Consider the following 23,908-nt stretch of genomic DNA (forward strand, 5'->3'; position numbering starts at 1 on the left):
AACTATAGGCAAATAATAATAAGCCGAACAATATATTTCGGTGCTAGATGACAATATAAATTTATCAGATTAAGGTTTTCATTTTCAACTGCTCTTCCAAGAAAATCCAATAGCATATTTTCTATCAATAGTACAGATATTAGGACTTCATACTGGGTTATTCATTAAATTCAGAGTCTCTCAAAAGTTGATGATGCAAGAAACTGATGATTTTAGAATAAAAGAACAGTGGTAAATGGTGAGAATGAAAATGATGGCTGTACTGAGTAGAGACTTTGATCTCAATACTCGAAAGGATCTAGACCCTCAACAAGTTGAACGATAGAAAGCAAATCCACATGTTGTTCTGTAACACGATGATCGGCAGCTACTGGAGGCAAAGTTGGTTGGACGGAAGAATCTGGATCCACAGCCCAGGGAAGGGAAGCCACAGACTCCATAACCCCGGGGTTTGAGGCCATGGAATCCATAGCCCAGTGAGTAGCAGCTTCTGGGTCCAGAGCTCAGGGAACTTCAGCTGCTGGACCTAAAGTCCAGACACCCAGCATAAGTTGTCCAACAAGGACTGCAGAGACTGGAGGGCCTGGGGCAGTAGCAGGATGTCTGGCAGGGACTGGACACCACAAGGGACATCTGGCACCTGATGGGCTCATAACAGGTCTCCTGACTGTAGAGAGAGGAGTCCAGCTGTCAGGTGCTGGGAGAGCAGAGGTCAGTGCTGTAGACCAGGTTGCTGGGGTGGAAGGAGCCTGGGTAGCACAAGTGGCCCCCAAGGGAGTGGAAGGAGAAATTTCCAGAGAGGCAATTATGGGACATGTTGACAGGAGATGTGAGTTCAGCTGAGTTACTGTGAGAAGATTCTAAGTTTGAATGTCACTCCTGCACTATGGCATTTATATACTTTCAGCAATAGGGGTGACATCTATGGGATCATGGGCCCTACGTTAGATTTCCTCTTTTTCATATGTGTAATTCGATAGTCTTCTCTGTAATTGCAGCTGCATTCGAATAGTTTTCCGCATTTGTTTTTATGGGTGCTGTATTTTGTTGTTATAGCCAAAGCCAATGGACTACTGCTGTGTCAGAAATGCTGACTCTTTTACATTAATGTACATCCCATCATGGCCAGGAAAGCAACAAGACCAGGAAAGCTTTTCCTCTGGTTTATGCTAATCTGATTCCTGTGTATCCACATCTGGTTTTGCTGGTAGATGCTTTCCTCCTAAGAGTGGGGAGTGAGACAAAATCAATTTTCTTCTGGTACAATGGATCAGAGGCACAGTTTCTAGCTGGATGGAATCCTTCCTGGAATAATCTGCCTTATCAACATTCATTCCCATTCTCCAAAATCACTTGGTGGTAATCTGTTATGGCAGCAATAGAAAACTAATACACCAAGTATCACAGTTACATTGGTCTTTAATCTGATGAAGAGAGACCAAACATAAATAAAACAGAGACTGAGAGAGAAATGGCTAGAAACTGAAAGACACTTTGCTGTGTATGTAAAGATAAGATGACAAAAAAACAAAACAAAAACAAACAAACAAAAACGGCTCAGTTGAAATAGTACCAGGGCAGATCAATCTGGGCCCATCTCTATTCAGCCAGGAAGGAATAGTCTGATGAGGGGAGGAAACAAATCAAAGTGAAACAGAGAAGGCTCAGGATTTTTTTTTTTCTATTGCACTAAAATTACTATCTGTTTCCTAATGTCTTTTTAATTAAAATTTTCAAAATTAGTATATTTTATGAATTTTCATATGTTGTTCCTTTGCAGAGCTGCAGTTTAAAGGTGTTTTTTTGGTTTTTTCTTTTTGTTTTTTTTTTTTGCGATACGCGGGCATCTCACTGTTGTGGCCTATTCCGTTGCGGAGCACAGGCTCCGGACGCGCAGGCTCAGAGGTCATGGCTCACGGGCCCAGCCACTCCGCGGCATGATCCTCCCAGATCGTGGCATGAACCCATGTCCCCTGCATCGGCAGGCGGACTCTCAACCACTGCGCCACCAGGGAAGCTCAGTTTGAAGGTTTTTTTTTTTTCTTTCCAGTTCTCTTTTCCTCTGCAGAACGTATGAATCTCTCTCTCTTCTCTCTTTCTGTTCCCACAGTAGCATTTTTCTTTCCTCCTTTTTCTGTGCTTAACTTAGACTTTCTCTTCTGTTTTTTCATATATATATATATATATATATATATACACACACATATATATATACACACATATATGTGTATATATATATAGCCTCTACTTAACTACAGATTATAAGCTTAAAAACAAAATTTGCTAGATTTTTCATATTCTGAGAGTATAAACAGATACTTTCTAGTTCATTCACAAAATATTTAATGTTAGAATAAAACCAGTTAAATTATATTCCAGACTCGAGGAAATATAGTGTTATGGTTGATGGCAATATTTTCCTATTTTATTTTCTAATAAAACTGTTATAAACTTACAAAAAATAATAATGTTAAAAATATTGAATTTTATCAATAAAATCTATGGCAACTGGGCTTCCCTGGTGGCACAGTGGTTGAGAGTCCGCCTGCCAATGCAGGGGACACGGGTTCGTGCCCCGGTCCGGGAAGATCCCACATGCCGCGGAGCGGCTGGGCCCGTGAGCCATGGCCGCTGAGCCTGCGCGTCCGGAGCCTCACAACAGTGAGAGGCCCGCATACCGCACAAAAAAAAAAAAAAAAAAAACTATGGCAACTTTAAAAGTAACATAATGTAGACCTTATAGAAGGAAGAGGACCGAGGAAAGAAGTAAATACACCCAATTCCAATAGTTACTTGGTGAGTCCTTTATTTTCTGTTCTTCAAGACCAGAATTCATTTCTCCTTGCTTTGTGCCTCAGCAAGTAGGTAAAATGTCTAATTGATACAATACTGTGGACACTCTTCCTTCCCCATTTTTTCTGTTTTCAAACATAATTCTAAAAGTATTCTGATATTGGCCAAAGGGTACAAGATGTTAATTATGCAGGATGAACACATTCTGCAGATCTGATGTACAGCCTGGTAACTATAGTTAATGATAACACTAATACTATTTTGTATACTTGATATTTCCTAAGAGAGATGATCTTAAGTGTTCTCACCACACGTACATACACAAATTGTAACCACATGAAGTGATGGATATGTTAGTTTGATTTCAGTGATCATTTCACAATATATACCTATAGCAAAACGCCACATTGTACACTATATATATCAACTGTTATTTGTCATTTATACTTCAATAAAGCTGGACAAAATTTTTAAAATGTTTGAATATAAAATGCCTGAGTTAAAAGGGGAGCATAAATTTATCTGGCAAAACTGGGAAATTGAGTGAATTTGTCTTCAGTTACTCCAGTTTCCTTGTTCAAGGACTATTCCCTGAGAAGAGGTATTCTTTTCTTCCCTTTGCTCTAAATTGCTAAATTTTCATCTACCTTAAATTAATATAAATTCAAGAAGAATTTGTAAACTCCCTAATCGTGGACGAAATTAAGCCCAGAGATTATATTGTTTGTTCTATGTACCATAAACCTCCACCATTATTTTTGTCTTTTTTTTTTAAACTGAGTTATTTATAACAAAAAATGAGATATATATTTCATGTAAGATTTAACACTTTGAGCTGTGATCCTGTGACTTCTGATTTTTTTAATTGCAGAGTCTAAACCCTTATGTTATGAACAAAGTTGTTTTGATATATGAGGTGTGTTTCCAGCAGAATCTCATCCATAGTTAAAAGTTACAATGGTCGGCACCCAGCTACTACTCTTCTCCAAATTACCAGTCAACTTGTCACTAACCTGCTGGGGATCTTTCTTTTATTAATCATCTAGGTTTGAAACAATAAACAAAAGCCAATACTTCTTATATAAAGATCCCCTTTAATCACTATCTATTATTACCTATTAGCCACAAACTATGTTCTTTATTATTATCCAACATAGATTAGAAGTCTTTTGGATTCTGTGTTCTTAAAAATATATTCATTGAACAAAGATATCATGGCTGCCTTTCTTAAATGTGTCACATGCAATACTAAAGCACATTTCCCTTTGTAATATATTCTTGGTATTTTTCCCTAGGACTTTAAAATTACAATTTATTTATTTTTATTAAATTATGGTTGATTTAGAATACTGCATTAGTTTCAGGTGTACAGCACAGATTCACTTATAATGTACATATTATATATATATTCCTTTTCAGATTTTTTCTCTTATAAGTTATAAAATATTGAGTATAGTTCCTTGTGTTATAATTACAATTTTACAAGGTGGAGAAACATCGAAGATTTTTCAGTAAATGTATTAATGAGGCATCCAAGTTTTCTTCTATAAATTATCTGGAAACAAAGCTTGAGAACATGGATTCAAGGGCAAGTTTTTTACTTGGCAGGTGATCACAGTAAACACCTGCAGGGGGTGGGAAGATTGACAGGGAATGGAAGGAAAGCAATACAGTGTGCATTACTAAGCCAGGCACCACTGTAGACATCAGGAGCTCAGTTCTAGTGGAGGATTCCCTGTGCAGGGGCTCAGCATGCCCTGGGAAGTGAAAAGGTCCTTAGACAGAGCTTTACAGATGCGCTGAAGAATCAGCCTTCAGAATATACAGATGATTACCCAGGAGACATAGGCAGGATGTGGACAGCTTCCGTTGGTAGTGGGGTGTCACTTAGAAAAGCAAAGATGCAATAAATATGGAACAGAACAAGATAAGGTCTGGAAGGTTAAAACGGGATGAGAAAATCAGAAAGGTATGAAGGCACGTGGTGAGTGTAGGCCATATTGTAACAGTGTAAGGCACGGGAAGTGGTACGGGGGTGGGAGACAGGGTTAGAAAGAAAGGTTGATACTCACAACAGCAGCTTTAAATTCCATGACTTCTGGTGTCATCTATTACTACTTAAACTGCTGTAACAGACTTTTAAATGGTCACCTTCACTGTAGCTACTCCCTTATTTGAAATGCTCTTATGTATTCTAAACATAAATAAACCTTTCAAAATTACATAAAATTAGCAAGCTAACATTGTTTAAAACATTGAACAATTCCTTTCAATGAGAATAGAAAAGCTGGAGAAATTAAAAAAAAAATCTGTGTTTGAAAACTTCAGAGACATATCAAAATGTTCCAGAGTCACAGGGATACTATATGGGTCAGAACTGAAATCAAAAGAAATGAGCCTATATCTGGAGTTTGCTATTCCCTTCAAATTATATGTTGATTTTGGAAGTAGTGACTAAGAAGCTGAGAGAATTTTCATAAACTAACAGGGCTAGAGAAATAAAATTAGAATTTTGGACTTACCAAAGAGTTGGGACCATGGAAAATATCCCAGACCATGGAGAACCAGTTCATAGAAATAAAACTGAGTTGCTAATAGACAGCTTCCTATAAGAACTGAAGCCCAGGTTTGAATTCTCTCAATCCCTCTTTGGATTAAAATAATCTAGAATTCTGACATCTTTATCCTAGCAGCTTTCCAAAAATATAAGCAAATCTTTCTGGAGGGAGGTAAAGTCACCCAGGTTTTTAAAATATATATGAAATATCTATTACTCTAAAAATATAACAGGAATATGAGAAAATAAGACTGGAACAAAACAGAACAGCAGAAAATAGAATCTGAAATACACAATCCATATAATGGACATGTCAAAATCAGACATTAAAATACCTATGTAAAGAATTTAACAATAGGAAATAGGAAAATACTATTATCAAGGAATAGTTATGTTTAAAGAATTAAAGATAAGATTGAAGATTTTGACAGAAAACTGAAAACTAAACAACAGAAACTAATTGAAATTTTTAGAAATTTACAAAATAATAACTGATTTGGAAAACCTAATTTATATGTTTTATCAGGGGATTAAACATTGCTGAATAGACAATTAGTGAATTAGAAGATGGAATAGAAGGAAATTCCCAAAGTAAAGCATAAAAAGACGAAAAGATTGAAAAGAGAGAAAAGACTGTAAGGGGCATATATAACATAGTTTAATAGTGTATTTTGCTTATAATTAGAATCTCAGGGAAAAAAGGAAATAAGAATGGAACAGAAAAAATACTTGAAGAGACTATAGTTGACAATTTATCAAAATTGATGAAAGACATCATCTCACATGTGAAATAGTAATGAGGAAAATAAGAAGAGCTGGCCTAAGGTTGAGATGGCTGAAAGATGATGGGCTTTAGCAAACGTTATGCAGAGACAGCCTGCAACAAATGCTCCAAAGCTGAACTTCCAAACAGTTTTCTTTAATTATTAAATAACTGAAATAATTTTATTTGTTAACCTGGGTTGTCATGTACAAGACAGAATGTTCAGTCTGAATGTTTTACTACCCACCAACCAATTAGTTTAATTCCAAAAATGTGTAAACAAGATTCAACATACTCAGATTACCTGCATTTTTCCCTCACCAGAATCTACCCTTTGTATTTTAAATCTTATCTTGCCTTTGCTTCTTTAAGACAAAGTTTAATGACTGTCTTCCTTACATTTAAAGTAAGCATTTAGAATGTTTAACATGCAAAACAGAGAAATGCATCTGGGAATTCTTTGACACACAGATTAAGGAACCATCACAAATTTCAAACACAATAAATACAAAGAAAAAGATGGCTCACACTGTCACACCAAAAAAAAATGACAATCTACAAAGAGAAATATACAAATTCACAATCACAACTAGAAATTTAATACTCTTCTTTCACTTCTGAAACAGATGACAGACAAACAAACAATAAGGGCATAGAAAATATTAATGACATGATTAGCAAATATGGCCTAAGTAACATGCATAAAACATTGCGGTCAAAACTTCAGAATATCAGTTATGTTCAAATGTCCACAAAGCATTTACCAAAATAGATCATATGCTTACCATAGTGGTATAAGCTAAGAAGAAATAGCAACTAGAACAACAGAATTAACTAGTAAATCCTCATATATTTGGAAATTAAGCATTATGCTTATAAACAATCCATCCTCAAAGAAGAAAACACAATAAAATATAAAATATCAAAATTAAACTGTGCTTTGTAGGAAAGTTATAGCCTTAAATGCATACATTTTATAAGAATGGCTGAAAATCACTGAATCCATATCCACACTAAGGAGTGAAAATTGGAAAGTACATTAATCCCAGATTAAGCAAAAGAGTGAACTAACAAAAGGGCAGAATTTACTGTTAAAAAAATAAGGAAATGGAGAATCAGTAACACCAGATAGATTCTTGGCAACAAATCCGTAAGGCCTGGAAGAGACATAGTTTGGCTGGCAAAAGTCACTCCATAACTTACTGTGTTAGTACAGGTCATTCATGAAGCAGACACCAAGATGGAATTAAAGGTACAAGGATTGTATTGGGAAATGTCTGTGGGAGAAAAGAGCTGGGAGAGGGAGTGAAGAAGGCTAGGAGATGTCAGACTTCCATACTAGTCTGACCAGAGTGAAGAAGAGAGGGAAGGACATGCCCCAGGTAGCCACAGATTAAAGATAGTTCCTCAAGGCCATTGGAGAATCCTCAGTTGTTGGCCATCAGAGGATTCCATGTGTCTCTGCTATGCTCAGTCATTGCCTGGCAGCAGTCACATGAATAGGAAGACTTCCATGCCAATGAAGTGCTAGATTTCAGACCATAGCATGGAGGGGGGCCCTTGGTCAATCAAGCCTCCTGCAGATGAAGATCTGAGAAGTAAATTCTCAGGACTGCTACACATACAGATGAGAATCTGTTAAGACTACAGGTCTCATATCAGATACACTGAATCTAAAACTCAATTTTTCCTTCCCTCATCTCAATATTTCTTTGATTCTCTTCATAAGGGTCCAAACTGGCCTGCTCTTTGATTCTCTTCATAAGGGTCCAAACTGGCCTGCATTTGTGACTCTGTCTTGGTTCTGTCCCTCACTGTCACTATGTCTCCAAATAATTGTCCAAGTTTCTCTCTGGTTGTAGCCATCAGTGATATTCAATTTGTCCTGGCTGATATTTTTTCCTCTCCATTGTATCTGAGACACATGTGTAATAGAATGTAATAGATGTGCAATAATTTTGGAGAATGAGAAAACATAGGGACAAGTAAGGTCAGTATTTAGTAGATTCCTCATTCAAGCCAAAGTTGCACCTTTGATCCATTGACAAAGAAGAGATATAATTTTATCTTATTTAACCACCATTTGAGAAAAGTGTTTTCTCATCATTGCCAGACATAAAACACACAAGGATTATGACAAGAGGAAAAGGAAAATGATGCTTATCTCACCATTTCCTGACTATGATGGGATAATCATTAGTGTGAAACAGTCATAGCATTTCTGACATAGTGTAGTTCATTGGCCTGGGCTATAACACCAAAATTATAGCACCCATAAATACAATATGGAGAAAATGATTCCAACTGCAATTACAGAGAAGATTACTGAGTTACACACATGTAAACAAGGGAGCACAAATATGTAAAAAATGACCCTATAGGTTACCACACCTACTGCTGAGAGTATATATATACACACCTGTCCAGAAGGTTAAATTCAAACTCAGAATCTTCTCCCTGTAACTCAACTGAGCTCATACCTCCTGTCAGCATGTCCTACAATGGCTGCCCTGGAAACTTCCCCTCCTGCTCCCTTGGAGGCTATCTGCGCTGCCCAGGCTCCTTCCAGCCCAGCAACCTGGTCTACAGCACTGACCTCTGCTCTCCTAGCACCTGCCTGCTGGGCTCCTCTCTATTACGAAGCTGTCAGGAGATCTGCTATGAGCCCATCAGGTTCCAGACATCTCGTGTGATGTCCTTTCCCTGCCAGACATCCTGCTACCGTCCCAGGACCTCCAGGCTCTGCAGTTCCTGCTGGACAACTTATGCTGGGTGTCCGAGCTTTAAGTCCAGCAGTTGCCTCTCCCTGAGCTCTGGATACAGAAGCTGCTACTCAATGGGCTTTGGATCCCATGGCTTCAGACCCCTGGGTTATGGAGTCTGTGGCTTCCCTTCTCTGGGCTGTGGATCCAGATTCTGGCACCCAATCACGGAGTTTCCGTTCATCTTGTTACTGGCCAATCTGTAGATCTGGCTTCTACTGATTAATTTGTAGAAGAGTCAAATCCATTAAGAAATTTAGATTCTGTACTGTGATTATCTATTATCTTAATTTCCTCCATTGCAAAGTATTCTAATGTTCCCTGATAACCGGCAACTCTTTACCTCTCCAGCCCTCGAACACTGGGTGATAGATTAACTCTGTCAACCTACAAAATTAATGAGAAATTCAAATTGAATTGTTGATAGAATTTATGGTTTTGTACTTCTCCCAAAGATAGATGAAAAATCAAATAATTTGATTTTAATAAACTCTTTATTCTGCTATCCAAATATGCTGTGAATATTGTTATTTACTAGTAATGTGTCAGCTAGGATTTGTATTGTCATTGCTTCTTTTAATGGGCTTTGGTAAGGTCAGATTTGGGGGACTATGCACTAGTTTTGATTAGGCTTAGATATTTTTCTTTTTTTTAAGCAAGAGTTTTCCCCGGATGCCCACAGTTTCTTGGTACAGACTTTCTCTATAAGAAAATCCAAGTGATTTGAATACCTTTATTCACACAATAAACACGGACCATGCATCTCTAAAGGTATTATGTATGAGAATGATTTTAAGAGTGTAGGAAGAAAATTTAGACTTCTATGATGAGGCATGGGCATAAAGGGTATTAAAATGGAAGACTAGTGTGTGGGTGTACATTTTTAGACTAGGAGCACCTCTGAGCTTTAGATAATCACAGTGGTGGAAATTTTCTCATTTTTTTAATTGACTAAATCCCTGTACCCCAGTTACTATTTTCAGTCTGCTCTAATTATCAACATTTGTATAAGAAGGCAGGCAACAAACTTAGATGGGAAGGAACTAGGCTCAGCAGGTGTGAGGTTGCACCTGGGTTCTTAGCCAACATAGAAACTGAATCTAACTGCAAACAAGAAAGCTTTAATATTATCAAAAATGAATGTTTCAATTGTATATTGAAATAAAATTGGATATTCTTTATTTTATGCCATTCTTCTGACATCCAAGTGTTACACAAAGTAACATACTGACATAATATAATAATAACTGGAAACTTAATATCCATATAAAATAAATAATGTTCAATTATTTTTCTTATCTTTATTTTATAAGATTCTCAAACATCCCTGAAATTAGAAAATGGGTTGCAGGGTATGAGAGGCTTAGCAAAATCTAGTCTTATAAGTATTTCTCAGTCTTCTCATCATGTTCTCTTTACTTCTTCCTTTACGACCAACGTGATAAAATATAAAACATAAAGGAGTTAAATAGAATTTTACAAGATTACACAGCAAGTTATAGTAGAGTGACGAAGTAGAATGACTTTATTCCATCCAACTGTACCATTCTCTCTTTTCTCTTCCCTCATATGCTCCTTCTCTGCCTCACCTTCTTATCCGTCTTCCTTCTCCTCCCCCATGTTTAGGAACTAGTTATGGTGACTGTATAGTTAGAAGGAAAAAAATAAAAGAATAATGAAAAATAATTGGAAAAAAATTCATCAGCCACTGCATTATAAAAATTTAAATGATAAACAGTAAATCCTCTGTAAAGTGTCCTGCTTATGAATCTTAATGATTCAAGGTCATCTCATGTGCATAATCTCCAACAAAAGAAATAATCAAATTTTAAACTTCAAAACATAAGCAACTGCAGAACACTCCTGAGAAACAACTGAAGTTGTTGGCCAAGCTGATGCCTCATCTATTAATGTCTCTCAATTTGAGATGCAGGAGTGGAAAGTTTTCTGACTTTAGGAATATACTAATATCTTAGTTTTTAAATTATTGCTATAACAAATTATATCAAATAAGCCATATATATATATATATGTACATATACATATACACATAATAGCTTAAACAACAATTTATTATAATTCTGTAGGACAAAATTCAGGCAGTCTCACTGGACTAATATCATGGTGCTGGAAGGACTACATTTCTTTCCAGAGGATCTAGGGGAAAACCTATTTACTTACCTTTTTTTTTGTTTTCTAGAGGCCATCCGAACTCCTTAGCCAATGTCCCACTTCCTCCATCTTCAAAGCCATCAATGGTGGGTCAAATCCTTCTTACAGTGTATGACTCTGACCTACTCTTCTGCCTCTCTCTTCCATTTTTAAGGATGCTTATAATCATGTTGGGTCCACCTGGCAATCTCTATTTTAACATCAACTGGTTAGCAACTTTAATTACATCTGCTACTTTCATTACCTTTGTCACATAACAACATATTCAAAAGGGGCCATTATTCTCCCTACCAAAACTAGTAAACAAGCAAATTTATAAAAACAGCTCAAAGATTTATTAAGTGTAACTAGAAGTATAATGAAGTGATCACAAATAAACACTAAAATTCAATGGTGGAGACAATGAATTTATAATACTACAATTATGTCTGAAATTAAATATAATATCCCACTTCAGGTAGATAGTCAAAATAAGAAAACTGTATTAGTTTTACAACAAGAAACACAACTCCTGAACTGATGTCTTGCCTTTACCACTCAGAAAACTGCATCTTCCTCTGTTCCAAGTCTCTGGCACATTATAAATTTCCCAGAGTAAAGATTTTATTCTTTCTCTATTTCATCAGTTAATTATAGTATAGTGAATAATATAGTGGTCACCCAGATTTCATTAACTTAATCCCACTCTGCACAACTAAGAGGACACCAGCTGGCACTTATCCTGCTTCTAGCTTCCGAATTCCTCCTGGTGCATGCTTCCACAGATGGCTAACACCATGGACTGTGAACCCAGGGGTTTGAGTCCCAAGCTGCTGTCCACACAACTAAATTTCCAGAAGCTGCTGATTGTCTGTCTATCAACTTGCTTCCAGTTCTGATTTCCAAGAATAAATATACCCAGTTTCCCAGGAAATTCTCTCATGAATCATTTCTAGGCACTTGATATAACAATTTCTATTTATCAATGTTTATCTCATTAGTAATTACAGAGAACAGCTTTATCCTTCCCAACTCCCTGTACCCATGTTTTTGTTTTTGTTTTCTTAATTAGTCACACCTCAGAACACATTGTCAAACATTTTGCCAGTATTACTATTTTCACAATGTTTTCATTAAACCTCTACCATGAGCCAAAATCTCTGCTATGGGAATATATTGTTGAATATACCTTTTAAAATAAAATTGTTTTGTGTATTACTCCATAATGAAAAATAAAGTAAGAAAATGTGTGCTCTTTGTTCTAACAGGACTGAAAGTCTAACAGAGAAAGCAAATATAAAATAATGAGCTGTGAATGAGTCCTTGATGCTACAATAACATACATCAAGGGCACCTCATCTAGTCTTAGAAGTCAAGAAAAGATTCCCAGAGGAACTGCATTTGAAACAGGTCTAAGGAATAAGTAGGGCATAGATAGGTGGGGCTTGCAGAAGTGTTTTTAGGACCAAAGTCTTGATATGTGCATTATAAAACTAAAAGCCATTTTGTCTGGTCATTGAGGGGAAAGGAAGGAATGACTTGAAATTAGACCAGAAAAATTTTGGGGCCATTTTTCCCCATGTCTTTAGTGCTAATTCAACATTGCACTTTCTTCTAAAAGCAACAAGAGCTGTTGAATGGTTTTAAGCAGAGGTATAAGATTGTTGCACAACACATTTTTCCCTTTTTTTTTTTTTAGTTCTTTAAATGTATCCAGTGATTTTAATACCATGTGTTGAAAATACATTTTTCTGTATTTGAATTGATTTGGCATCTTTGTAAAAAGAAATCGACAGTATACTTGTGAATCTATTTCAGAATTCTATTCTGTTCCCCCGAATAATCACCTATACTTTTTGCTGTACCATAATTTCTTAATATATCTGTATATGAAGTCCTGAAATGAGATAATAAAAGACTTCCACATTTAATTCTCTTTTTAAATATTATTTTGCCTCTCCCTGCTCTCATATAAATTTTAGAATCAGGTTTTCAATTTCTATTAAAATGCCTGCTGGCATTGTTGTTCAGAATATATTGAATCAAAATGTAAAATGGATGGCTAGTGGGAAGCAGCTGCATACCAGAGGGAGATCAGCTCCATGCTTTGTGACCACTTAGAGGGATGGGATAGGGAAGATGGGAGGGAGATGCAAGAGGGAAGAGTTATGGGGATATATGTATATGTATAGCTGACTCACTTTGTTATAAAGCAGAAACTAACACACCATTGTAAAGCAATTATACTCCAATAAAGATATAAAAAAATAATTAATTAATTTAAAAAAGAATATTGAATCTGTAAATTAGGGATATTGAACAGCTTTCAATCTGTGATATATCTCTATTTATTTGAGTCTTATTTAATTTCTTTCTGCAGTATTTTATAAGTATTAATATGGGAATCTAGAATCTTGAAATGTATTTTTAGATTGTATGTTTTGTTGTCATTACAACATATTTTAGACTTAATTTTTCATGTACTTTTGGTTTGTATATTGAAGTAAAATAGAGTTTTCTGTAGTAATTTTGTACATTCCTAGGATTTTTTATGTAGACAATCATTATACCTGTGAATAAAGACAACTTTCTTATTCACTTGCTGATATTTATGCCTTTTATTTGTTTTTCTTATTTACTGCTCTGGCTAAGACCTATAGTACAATGATGACTGGAAATGTGGGAATATGGTAATGTGGCTGATTTTGTGCGTGTTTATATGAGTAAGTAGTGTGCTACCTTCTCTATTCACAATTGATAAATATGTATCTTTTTAGTTTTACGAACCTGTTGTTTATAGTGTCTAAGTATATCTGACCAAGGGAGTGAGTGAAAAATGACTGATATTATTAATCTAGTTCATTTAGAAGGCATTTGCAACAAAATCCCTGCTCTGTTATCCCCATGAGCCTGGGAATTCCATTTTCAAACTCTCCTGAGATCAGGAAATGGGGTCTTTACACATAGTAATTAACTAATTAAATGTCTAATTCAAGATTGCCAGACTCACTCTACCATATTATCCCTATTACCTCACTCTTTAAATTTCACTGTAACTCAGTTCAGTTCCAATATCAGAAGATGGAAAGAAAACTTTTATTCGATGATGTAAGAATTATAAAGGAAATGGCATTTAAAAATGAATCTAAAAGTTGAGATTCTCTTAAATATCGAAAACACGAAAGCTATGAGAATAGATAAGGGGAAATAAATGAAGATGAAGTGAAATGACCAAAGCAGAGGGGAAAAATACACACGTGTTCAGGGAAGAATTGAAGTTCAGTTGGTTTATACTAAAAGGAGAAATTTATGTAGAAATGAGAGACAGAGAGAGCAATGTAGGATGGGTACATGTGGATATGCTGCCTTCATTAATGATAGGTTTTTTTATTTCTGTTCAGATTGGTACAATCATCTAATTGGGTACCTTTGCTCCAGCTTCTACCTGGATCAAGCCATTTTTACTCATTCTCCAGACTTAGCTTCTAAAATACTTTCTCTGGGAAGCTTTGTTAACATCTCAGATTGTTATTAAGGTCTCATTGTCAAATGTACTTATATGTTGAAGAACAGCTCTTTTACAGCTTTACTTACTGTTGTAATTAAATTATTATTTGGTTAACCTTGCTAGTTGGTAAGTTCAGAGAAATGGGAATCTCACTTAAAAACCAGTTTTAAATTTTTCTTAATATAGAGAAGTATATGAATGAATGCATTCTCCCTGAAAAAAAAAATGTAATAGAACATTTGTTCATCCTGCATTCCCTAAGAACAGAGCTAAATGAATATTATTTTGAGGACTGGTGCTGACAAGATGTTTGACAAGGTACTACTGAGGCATGACTAATAAAAAATATGGGAGTTAAGGCCGGGTGGGGGGGGGAGAACAAAGCTGTTACCTATAATCAGTAATGTGACAAGAATAAATAAATAGAAATTGGTGAAATCAATTGCATGGAAATGACTCATGATGAGTTTCCTGGGAAACTAAATACATTCATCCCCAGAAGTAAGAACCACATGCTGGCTGGTAAAAAGATGACTGGCAATTCCTGGAAATAAAGTTGCTTTGGCAGGAGGAGGTTGGGAGCTGAACCCCTGAGTTCAAATTTCATAGGGACATTGAGTGTAACAGAGGGACAAGGAATGCAGCAGGAGGAAATCAGAAATCTAGTTGGGGCAGGATCTAAGAAGGAGATAATGGGAATCTGGTAGAGAGTAGGGCTGCTTTTGTAAGGAACTGAAGACCCAGAATCCCTGTTGCTGGAATATAGGGAGAACCTTATCTTGATCCTGATAAATTCAGAGTGGCATGGATATAGAAACACTACCAAATGTAAAATCGATAGCTAGTGGGAAGTAGCCGCATAGCACAGGGAGATCAGCTCCATGCTTTGTGACCACCTAGAGGGGTGGGATAGGGAGGGTGGGAGGGAGATGCAAGAGGGAGGGGATATGGGGATATATGTATATGTATAGCTGATTCACTTTGTTATAAAGCAGAAACTAACACACCGTGGTAAAGCAATTATACTCCAATAAGGATGTTAAAAAAAAAAAAGCATTGAATCCAGCCTCTGTATCCCAACACTAAATTAAATCTCAGAGACAGAGTTTTGGGTGAAGTAGAAAAGAATAGCTGTATTGCTTTGCCAGGCAAAGGGAGACACAGCAGGCTAGTGCCCTCAAAACTGTGTGTCCCAAGAACTGGGGGGGAGGGGAGTGGCTGTAAGGAGTTTTATAATCAAGGGGCAGGGTTACTAATAGGGACCGTGGTGCATGCAGGGCCCACATTCCCTCAATCCAGAGATCATCTGGTGTCAGGTGATGAGGGTTGAACTGTGACCTTCTCTGGAAGGAAGAATGCTTCATCAACTAGTTAACATCTTCCATTTGGTGGTGGTTTTAGTTCTGCAGAAGAGCTCAAATATATTGTTATGTGTTTCCCTTGAGGGGGAACCAGGACTCTGCCCCAAGTCTGTACCCGATGTTTCTTGACTGCTCTTCCCTTATCTCTGCATCCCCTCCCTTTCCTGATTAGCAACGGTTTGAACCTACCCTTTGGAACTCAGGAAAGGGGACACAGAAAGGCTTTTGTGCCCAGGAACTCCACAGGGCCCTGCTCAGTTTCAGAGGTAGGGGTTGGCTGTTTCTAGATTGTTGTATGGGATTGGGACAGTTTCTTGAGAAATAATGATAAAAGTTTTTATACTTTGATACTTATATATTTAAATGAGACTTTATTATATTTAACTTCAGCACCAGTTGTGATATTACAAATTTATTCTTTCCAACATTATAATTACTAGTTGTGTGTGAGTACTTCACTTTATGGCTGTATAAATATTATTGAAACTATCCCTGATTCTTCTTTAAAAGTAAGTTTGCTTTTTAACTAGAGTACTTCCGGAGGCCAGAGAACCACTTTCACATCTGAAATATGCAGGTAATTTTTAATCATCAGAGGCTGCTCCGACTTAACCAAAGTGGGCATTTGCATATGGGGATAACTTGGATTATCACATTTTCAAAACTTTTGGAAGTTATAAACAAAATATGATTATGTTCATAGGGGAGCAACCTGATATTACTATTTCAATTTCTGTCAGGGATGCCAAATAAAATTTCTATATTTTCTCTCATTATTTTGATCCCTTTAGATTTCCCAGTAATAGTCTAAAAACCATGAATATTTCCCAAGCATTCTAATAGTGATGATGATGGTGATGATGATGTGGAGGAGAAGAAGAGAGAGAAATGACTGAAGGGGAGAGAAGATGAGATTGCGTGGCACAACTGAAATTACATTAAAATGAAATAGGAGGGCTTCCCTGGTGGCGCAGTGATTGAGAGTCCGCCTGCCGATGCAGGGGACACGGGTTCGTGCCCCAGTCTGGGAGGATCCCACATGCCGCAGAGCGGCTGGGCCCGTTGGCCATGGCTGCTGAGCCTGGGCGTCTGGAGCCTGTGCTCCACAACGGGAGAGGCCACAACAGTGAGAGGCCCATGTACCGCAAAACAAAACAAAACAAAACAAAACAAAACAAAATGAATTGATATCGCCCCTTAAAGATTTTGTCAATCTGGACTTCCCTGGTGGGGCAGTGGTTGAGAGTCCGCCTGCCGATGCAGGGGACACGGGTTTGTGCCCCGGTCCGGCAAGATCCCACATGCCGAGGAGGCCACAACAGTGAGAGGCCCGCGTACTGCAAAAGAAAAAAAAATGAAATAGAAATTAGGAGTTCTGTTGTTAGCTTTACCATTAACTTCCTGAGAGACCAAGAAACGAATGCTTCTAGTTCTCAAGTTCTACATCTGTACAATAAGTAAGTTCAGCTTGGGGATCTATACAGTTACTTGTGTCACTCATATTTAATGTACTTAGGAAGAGAGTGAGACATTTTCATTTCCTTAAAGAAATGCCATCTTTGGCAAGTCTGGTTCTCTTTGAGCCACTCTCTTCTTAAATGCTAAAAGGACCTTCAAATATAATGAGCAAATTCCTCGCAGGTCTGCTTGAGGGTATAATGAAATACTAACGCTTAGGAAATTTCTTTAGATTCCTTGGCTCTACACAAAGATAGCATTTTATTTTTACGTTTGGCTCATTTACAGCAAGTTATTTTTTTAGCAACTTATTATTTCCTGAAATTATATGTATATTTATAAAAACTTAGAAAATAAACATAAAAAATCAAACAGTATCCAATTTCATGGTGAGAGGCAACCAAAATGGACATATGGGCAGTTCTAGAAGCTCATTTTCAGCTGCTTTGAGTTTGAGACTTGGGAAGGCATTGAGATGAAACAAATGCCTTCTGAACCTGACCCTTCTAGAGCTTCTAGAGCAGCCCATGTATCTGTTTTGGTTTTATCTCACCTAGGTTTAGACATAATCTCCTTACATACACTTAAGAGAAATGAATCAGACTAGAAACTGGTTGTTGAAATGCAAAATTCAGATACTTTTGCCAACCAAAATGAGGCTAATTCAATGATAGTTAATGAAAGATCATAAGCATTTTTTTTCTCAAGTTTACAAATGTATACTAGTCCTTCATTTACTTTTTTTTCATATGAACTGGAACATATGAACTAAATTATTTCCTTGTTTTTCCTAATTCTGTCCTTCTGCAGATACAAACACATAGTCAATTGTTCATGAGTGAATTCAGCTCTCCTCTGCTTCGGAGATTTATAGTCAGAGAAAGTTGTGCCTTCAGTGAAATTCCAGGAAATTACCATATTAAGACACTTAAAATTCTGAAGACATTAGTTTAGACCTTGCACAGAGTTAGGATTTCAAAGCCCATTCACAGGGGAATATTGATCTTTTGTTTTAATCCCACAAATGGACAAGAGAACAAAACTAGAAAATAAACAGATTACAAACCACCACATTGTTTTTGAATTAAGGGGTTTATTACATTTAATTCATGTGAATTTCATTTTGAGGAGAAAATCTATTGAAATAAATTATATCACAAATGGTGACATTAGACGTTAAATTTGGTTTATTGTTCAGTTTACTGCTGGCAATACATTTTTAAAAGGTGAGAAATCAGTAGATATCAGATAAAAATAAACTACAAATTTTAAATAAAAAGAACCTCATATGGCTGTAAATTAACACCATTCATAAAAATTCAAACATCAAAGAAAAAAATGGATGAAAATTTGGAAATATTTTAAAATGCATAATGATGATATAACCCAGTAAAATTTGAGAGGTACAGCTGTTTAGAAGGAAAATTTTAGATTTTAAAGTATATATAACAATTCAAGAAAGCTTGAAATCAATTATTTTAGTACTTTATATGAGGAACTTAGAAAAAAAATAGCAATTTAAACCAAAAGTAAATTTAAGATAGAAATAAGAAAGGAAAGAACAGAAATCAATGAAATAGAAGTTAAATATAAAACAGAGAAAAAAAACAAGGTCAAAATTTAGATTTTGAGAAAATCAATTATTTTAATTTTTAAAAGAAACATCATATAAGAAAAGAAGTAACCAATAGCTTCACAAAATTTAAATAATTATTTGGAAAAATATTTATTTTTCTATATTCCAAAGCAGTTAATTTCTTTTTCATTTTTTCCAGTAGGCAAGGTAAATATCTTAGCCTTCCTCATTCTCCCTCTTTTCCAAACACTTCCTCAAAATAGCCCTGTTGGCAAATTTAAGAGTAACCACAGGATGAGCGGGGAGCAGAACTACTCTTAGACAAAGTGGAAAGTTAATCCATTTGTTTTCAAAGGGTATAGAATCTTAGTTCATAACCTCTGCACCAATCAAAGAGGCTCATGGCCTCATTCTTTACTAGTTTATTTTCATCTTTAATTCTACATTTGTATTAAAGTGAATGATGAGGGTTATCAGTTGAAGGAGACTTCCCAGGAACTCAGAACCTGGTCAACCCAGCTCCAGTCTTGTATTGATTATTCTGTACAGTGTAGGTTTCCAGGGGCAGCTTTTTTTTTTTAAGAAAAAAACGTAATTATAAAACTGGGCATTTCCAAAATATGTGTGGTCTTTACCGTGGAAATATTGACTTGCAAGTTTTTTTGTTTGTGAGTCTGTATTCCTTAGATATGGATCCAATTCTTTCTGATATAAGAAGTGTTATTGATAGATTATAGTACTTTTTCAACTGCACCCACTTCTGGAAATTGTTGATCAAATCAGGCAGGGTCAAATTAATTATTTTACAGAAAATTTTTGAGGGTAAAATTTTTCTGAAAACATTTTTATTTTTTCTTTATTTTTGAAGGATATTTTGAACTGATATAGGCTGACTTTTTTAAAAAAACTTAAATCTTTAACTTTCTGTTTGAGAATATCCATTAGGTTGTTGTTGTTGTTTTTAAATGTACATATCTCTTAAAATTCCCTATATATTTATTAGTTATATCCATCTTTTTCTTAAATTATTCACATATTCATCATGAGCATTTTAGCCAACTAATTCTAATAAGTGTGTTAAATGTGAATTTCCTCTTATTGATTGTTATTCTTTTGATGGGGGCAGTAACACTTACATACTTTCTGACATTTTTTTGTACTGTTTTATTGCATTATGACATTGTATATAAAAGAACAGTGTATCTTGTAGTATAAATATTTATATTTTGGTACACATATGATTATATAATTATGTAATTGATACACATATATACACACAAATATATATATGAAAATATTTTGATTTAATGTTTTCAAGAGAATGTAAGTGCTTTTTTCTGCATGTTAGATGGGTTAAGGGCTTATCAGTAATGTTCTTCTAATAACTGAGTTAGGCAGGCACCGTCTCTATTTTTTTTTTAATTTTTTAATTTAATTTAATTTATTTTTTATACAGCAGGTTCTTATTAGTTATCCATTTTATGCGTATTAGTGTATATATGTCATCTAATTTTAATCAGCTGGATTGACCCTCTAGTTTGCCTATACTTTGACCAGGTATTCTGACACTCCCTCATCTGAGCTCATTATTATATTTTATTTCAGCTGGGAGGGATATTGGCCCATAGTTTCAAACTGTTTTAGTTTGCCTTTGAAGTCATTTGAGTTTTGTACATTTTAGTTACTGTATTTTACAGTTTTTGCATTTTTCATTTTCATCTTTATATATTCAAGCACTCTGTCAAAATTCTTAAACTTGTCTTTAATTTCTTAAGAAAAATAACCACAATTATTTTTGTGTATATTTCTAATATGTTCATTATCTGGATCTCCTGTAGACTTGTTTGTACTCTATGTTGTCTCTTGTTCTTGTCTTGCTTTTTTTGCAGTATTGATAGTTTTTAATCAATTACTATAGGTAATTAGAGGTCTATTTGCAGAAGAATTTACTCTGGAGGTACCAAGCTAGGGTAAGATTAGTAATATTGTCATATCATCAAGATGGATGTAATTCAAAGGTTGACTTCAGTTCCTGTGAAACATATTCTGTTTGTATACCCTTAAAATTCTAGTGGAGTTTTAAAATCCTATAATGTTTTAAAATCCTAGAATGTTTACCAATATCCCCAGTTCCTTACAATGCCATGGGAGTCTAATTCTGTTCATTCACACTATGAGCCCATTGACGTTTTTGGATTTAGTGGGCAACTCTAGGAAGAAATCAGCCCAAATACCAATATTTCTTTTGACTTAAAACCTCTCCTAATTTTGATCTAGCAGTTCTTAGCCTGGTAATGCTCCAGTGTTTGTGCACAGATTATTTTATCCAGTTTTACTAGCGTTCTAGTAGTGATTTGAACTACCCACTCTGATGCTGACAAAAGTTATACTTGGTAAATGATATCATGTTACACTTCTATATATAAGGATGGTTGGTAAAAATATTTATTTTACAATATATGCAAAATTATTTAGAATAGACAAGAAATCTGGTGTGAGAATTATCACTGGAAGTCGGTTCCAGTAAATTTAATAGGTGGAGAGGAAACCTAGGATTAATGTCATTAATGTCATTCAAAATTCAAACTTCAAAATGATGGAGCAATGTGCAGCCATTAGAAATGCTATCTAAACCTATTTACCAAATTACTTAATTGCCCATTGTAAATTAATTGCCCATATATTCCCTGAACATACCAGGTAACTTTATATCTCTCTGCTTTGTCCATTCCATTTTATTTTTCCAAACTTTTTCGATTCTATCCTATACTACTTCTGTTTTTGCTTTTAATAGGATGTTCCATCCTTTAGGAAAATTGTGAACATCAATTTCTCTGTAAGACTGGGATCTTTGGCCGGATCTTGAGTTCCTTTGAACTTCCATTGCCTCATGTTTAAAAAACAAACAAACAAACAAACATGTAGCACACAAAAGTTATGTTCCTCTGAGTGCTATTTAAAGTTCTAAAGAAATAATGACTTGAAAATCTCTTTGAACGTTTATTTAGCTCAACACAAAGATAATGCCCTTTTTTATTAGATTTGTCTCCTTTTCAAAATGTGTCCAACAGCAATGTACCATTTTCTGAAATCTGTGTCCTATAAAAAAGATTAGCACATGACTATAAAAAAGTAAAAGTAAAGGATATCCATTTTTTGCTGACATAAAGGTTGTGGTTCTCAGCCATATATAGCCTGAGCCACTGGAAAGCATAGAGATAAAAACTCACACATCCTGAATCAAAATTCTTCACAACAAGAATAATTGGCTTCCTTCTTACATGCTGTAAAAAAATGACTTTCATGGAAAAGTACTTACTGAGATTCAAAAAGTCGGTCACTTTTACCAACCAACTTTGGATGAACTTAATAGAAGTTATTTAAGCTTTATATTTAGTATTTTCTGAAAATATACAGACACAAGTTAGATTTAATTTTTGTTTTATGTGCAAACCTAGAACTATATCTAAATTTTATTCTTTCTCTCTGCATTCCATACATATCCATTAACTTTTGTGCTTTTCTTCTCCTGTGAAGAGAGGTATGAGGACACATGGACACAGAGGATTTAAAGAACAAGGCTTTTATAGCTCTTGAGATGTTTATTTGTACTGTCTAATAATAATAACATATATGGATGCCAGAATAAATGTGTTTATTTACTTAAGATAATTAGATACTGTTAAATTTTGAAGGATATCTAATAATTGAATGATTTCCATCACCAATGCAGGTATATGATTTAAAGTTTAGGTTTGTTACTTAGTTTTACATTCTACAAGACCAAATCTGTAAGTTAGGTTGGGTGGCTGGCTGCAGAGTGAGTGAACAGCCAGTCTTTGGGGACCATGAAGAGGGTTGTTTCTTGTGAGAATAAAATAGTTGTCATTTGGGGTTTCCCTGGTGGCGCAGTGGTTGAGAGTCCACCTGCTGATGCAAGGGACACGAGTTCGTGCCCCGGTCTGGGAAGATCTCACATGCCACGGAGCGGCTAGGCCCGTGAGCCATGGCCACTGAGCCTGCGCGTCTGGAGCCTGTGCTCCGCAACCGGAGAGGCCACAACAGTGAGAGGCCCGCGTACCGCAAAAAAAAAAAAAAAAAAAAAAAAAAAAAAAAAAAAGTTGTCATTCTGCCAAAAGATCTAGACATTCAATAAATTGGTGTTTAGAAGCCAGATCCACAGATAGGCTGAAAATCAAAATAGGTTGGGTGGCAGAATCTGGATCCATAGCCCAAGGTAGGAGAGCCCTGGACTCTATAACCCAGGTGTCTGGAGCCACTGGATCCACAGCCCAGTGAGTAGCAGCTTCTGGATCCAGAGCTCAGGGAGCAGCCTCTGCTGGACCTAAAGCCCAGAGACCCAGCATATATTGTCTAACAGGGATGGTAGAGAGTGGAGGTCCTCAGACAGTAGCAGGATGTCTGGCAAGGACTGGACACCGCACTGAATGCCTGGCACATGGTGGGCTCATAGCAGGTCTCCTGACAGCTACTGTAGAGAGAGGAGCCCAGCTGGCAGGTGCTGGGAGAGTAAAGATCAGTGCTATAGACCAGGTTGCTGGAGTAGAAGGAGTCTGGGTAGTGCAGATGACTCCCAAGGGAGCTGGAGGAGAAGTTTCCAGAGCAGCAGTTGTAGGACATGTTGACAGGGGATGTGAGTTCAGCTGAATTAGACTGACAGTATTTTGTGGCATTAGACTGAGTATATTCTGTGGTATTTATATACTCTCAGAAATACGTGTTTACAGCTACAAGGTCACCATTCCTACATGTCTGCTCCCTCATGTGCATAGTATTACCTCAATCATCATTTCTGTAATTACAGCTGCATAGTTCCCTACACATTGTATTTATGGGTGCTATAATAGTTTTGGTTACAACACAAAGCCAATAAGCTAGTCATGTCACAAATGCTATGACCGTTTTATATTAATGACCATCCCATCACAGTCAAGAATATCCCTCCTTCCTGGTATACG

At 36.0% G+C, this 23,908-nt stretch overlaps 1 pseudogene across 1 annotated transcript; it reads right to left on the minus strand.

Annotated features, from left to right (window-relative positions):
- Nucleotides 1-306: 306 nt before the first annotated feature.
- On the minus strand, nucleotides 307-23,570 carry LOC309962496 (annotated as a pseudogene). Its single transcript has 3 exons — nucleotides 23,111-23,570; nucleotides 22,249-22,294; nucleotides 307-847 (listed from the first exon to the last, which is right to left on the minus strand). The product of its transcript is annotated as an uncharacterized misc_RNA (transcript).
- Between the last annotated feature and the right edge of the window lie 338 nt (nucleotides 23,571-23,908).

The sequence above is a fragment of the Leucopleurus acutus genome (assembly GCF_964270905.1).
Source record: "Leucopleurus acutus genome assembly, chromosome: 5".
Classification (NCBI taxonomy): Eukaryota; Metazoa; Chordata; class Mammalia; order Artiodactyla; family Delphinidae; genus Leucopleurus; species Leucopleurus acutus.